This window comes from Mizuhopecten yessoensis, unplaced genomic scaffold (assembly GCF_002113885.1).
Source record: "Mizuhopecten yessoensis strain PY_sf001 unplaced genomic scaffold, ASM211388v2 scaffold3101, whole genome shotgun sequence".
In the NCBI taxonomy this organism is placed as follows: domain Eukaryota; kingdom Metazoa; phylum Mollusca; class Bivalvia; order Pectinida; family Pectinidae; genus Mizuhopecten; species Mizuhopecten yessoensis.
Genome location: NW_018404876.1, coordinates 40,892 through 44,746, shown reverse-complemented (window position 1 = coordinate 44,746; position 3,855 = coordinate 40,892).

Sequence of the window (3,855 nt, the reverse complement as noted above, 5' to 3'; positions counted from 1 at the left end):
TATCACCCACTCCTACGATCTTATCTTTTAGTTTAAACATATTTTATTGACAACATATTGACAAAGTGATTAGTCGGTAAGTTTTTCCAACTTATAAATTGACTTCTCCCGTAATACATACAACAATTGTCACATGATGGTAAGAAAATAAATATGNAACCAGGAGACAGACTGGGGGTTGGAGGTTGGATCGAAAGGGGTGGGGTTGGTAGTTAGTCATTTGTTTCACCGCAGTTGTCCCATACTTCACATGCATATTCCAGTAGAGGTCGGACATAAGTAAGATATAATTTGTTTAATGTATTTCTTTTTAAAATATGTTTTAGTTTCCGAAGGGTTGCTATATATTTGGTTACTTTACTGACAATATATTCAACATAAACATTCCATTTACAGTCGTTAGTAAGAATAACACCTAAGTGCTTATGTTGATTTGAATGAGTAATTTGAATGGGGGTGTTATCAAAGGTGAATGCAGGGATGAATGGAAGAGGGAGAGAGGAAAAATAACAGGAAATATCATTTATTTATAGAAGGAAGAAAAGAGGACCAAGAACAGAACATTGAGGAACACCAGCTTTTATGGCCTTAAAGGAAGAAAGAGAATCATTGATAAAAACCGCCTGTTGTCTGTTTGAAAGATAACTAGTTATCCACTGAAGAAAAGAGCCCGAAATACCATAACTATTTAATTTATGTATTAGACCTCAGTGCCAGACGCGGTCAAAAGCTTTTGAAAAATCACAAAATATTAATAGAGAATGTTCGTAATTGTCTAAAGAGGTAAATATTGAATGATATAGCTCAATAAGTTAATGTGTCGTGGAATGGTTAGGTAAAATTCCTGACTGATATTTATAAAAACGGTCATTTTCAATCGAAAAGTTATATACATGTTTATAAACCAAACGCTCAAACATTTTTCCATTCAGATTAGCAATGAAATCGGTCTGTAATTGGAGGTAATACTTGCATCATTCGCTTTTTCCAGTTATCAAGATATGTACAAGAAGACAGAGAATAATTAAAAATAATGGATAGCGGTACAGAAATCTCGCTAGTTAATAATTTGAGCATTTTATGGCTAATACCGTCAGGACCTGATGCCTTATTTACATTTTTATAATATCTTCAACTTCACTGGGAATTGTATTTATTTCTGATAAGATGGAGTCAGTCCTCCTCTCAAAAAAAAGCAATTCTTTATCCGTATCAATTTCTGATAACGAACACACACAACTAAAGTTTTTGTTTAAGAGTTCACACTTTCTATCGTTGACGTTGTCATAAATTATTTCATTTGTAGTACCGTCTAATTATGGGGATATTTCTGTGTGTTTTTTTAGCTTTAAGAATATTTCGGAAAAGTTTCAAATAAATCTTAGGATTGCTGTTACTTTTATCGATTGCTGTATTTATGCTATCATAAACTATTTCTTTAGCTCCCTTAATCATAGTATTTACTTGTTTCTCATGTATTGTAAGACCTTACTTCTTGTTTGTCGGTTTTTTACGTAGGCTGTTGGTCAACACGGAGCTTTATCCCGATTATTAAAAGGTAACAAGTGTATGTTATTTGTACCACAAATCAGCATTTGGCATTGTGACATATATTGAAAGTCAACACTTGTGTTTTCTTACTTGTGTTGGAATTTACCACTTGACACGTAATGGTTTTATATGATATCTTTCTATGCTATGAATTCCTAGAAATGCAAATTTGATATAAAGATAGCGTCTGGCACTACTAGGCGTATGTCAATTTTCTTGATCACAGGGAAACACACAAAATGCATTTTTGTTGTATCCACGTTATATATTTCTCAGACGAAAACCAAAAATACATACTTATGAGGTGACAGCTCTTACGAACATGACCATTTGGTTTGGAAATAAATTGCACCGACAGCTCCTGTGTGTGATTATTCTGGCCCGTTGTAACTAGGCAGTGTTAACAAACAACACTTATAGATAAGGATGAAACGAGTGTCGTTAATGGCTGGAAATGTTCGAGATTTTTTAAAAGCTATACATATGTGAGAAGTGATATGCTCTTCACGCCACACTTGAAATGCCTGCGAGGCGAAGTGTCGGCTGTTGACTTGTTTACCAACATGTCTGTTTGATTCAGTGTGACACGGTATTGATATATCGTTTGTTATGTAAGCTAGAAAGTACACGATTCTTCAAAATAATAAATGATACACAAATAAAACTACATGTATATCAAACACCAAAACTCTAGGGAAATGTGGGCACCAAAAAAATAGGAAGGGCAACAAAGACATACTAAGTGGGACATGCTTTGGGCGCGGGAACGTTCATCGGAAGAGGATAAAGACGAGAAAAGGCGAATAAGACGACCTATTTGCCATTTGCCTCACACATCCTATGTTGATTGTGATCACATCATATTGTACTGCGGTACTATGGCTAAGACAGTGGGTACAATCCTCACCAGGCTGTGTTGGGTAGATCTGGGGACCAAAAACGTATCAAAACTAAAGGAAAGTGACTGCGCATGCCCACACGGAGACCGACCAGAATTAAATAAGATATATTCTATTCATAATGACATACACACAGCCATTTTAATATTAGTCAATATAACTCTCAATGCAGATTGTATCTTAGCTAAAGCAATCATTCTGATTGTTAAATACGTTCGTAAATTCGTAAAAATCTCAAGAAAATGAGATCCTTTACAATATTAATAGTACAAACGTAACTCGTGGTTACCTGACAGTAGGGCTATTCCAATGCTCACCTAAAGGTTAAGAAACATAAAGGGTTTAGGGAAGTTAGAGGTGTATGGAGGTATATGGGGTCTGGGTGTGATATAATGCCCAATTTACACACATTTGGAATATGTAATAACTAAACTGGCTCGGTAGGTCAATTCCGCATTGTTATTCATCCTTTGGTATTAGCTATAGATATATCATATTACGGTAGTTGCATCTGTTTTCGTAAATACGGATTTGGTAACTACCTTGGGATTTCTGCATTGACATTGATATCTTTTGGCGTAAGACGACCAGTCGGATTAACGGTGATATCTGTATATATATATGTATATATCGTATGTAGGTACGAGTTGCGATGTTTGGCGAATCCTAAGAAAAGCTGCTCAATGTTTTTTACGTTATGGTTGCGGTATCTGGGACTGTTTGATGCTCCAAAATGTCAGATTACGTACGGAAGCTTGTACAAACGCCAGAAACAAGAGATATTTCATAATGGCGTGTCAGACAGCCATGGACCGATGCCTTCGAGTCGACTGTAATTGCTAATCGTATCCACCGTTGGACGTTCGCCGATACAGTTGATACCACGATAACAGGCCAACATATGTGGCCATTTGGTGTTCCTGCAACTCTGTTTTAGTATTGCAACATTCTAATAATTTGTTCGATATTATTTCTACTTGTCGAGTCACGAAAACTGTGTTTTTTTTCTCTCTTATCTGGTGTTAACAGTTAGATTAAATATATTTTAAAGCACCGTTTTACTTATGGTTTTTCATGCAAACTTTTGCGTAAGAAATTTCAATGGATCCGCGTTTATAGTTTTACACAAGGACATGCAGACATACACTGCTTACTTCCATCGCTACTATTATTTTTACTTCTATTGTGGTTAAACTTTCTGATTTATTTATCCTAAGACAATTCCTCTGATATTAACGAAGCACCAGCGAACTCGTCTGAGGAGTTTAATTAACGACAACAGCTCCTCGTGTCATTTAAACTCAGCTTCATCATTAGGATTATTGGCATGGAATGTAGAAGCGGAGTGCGGCACGCTTCGTTGGACTGCCACAGTTGACGGAGCAGCGTTAGGGGCAGAGCAGCG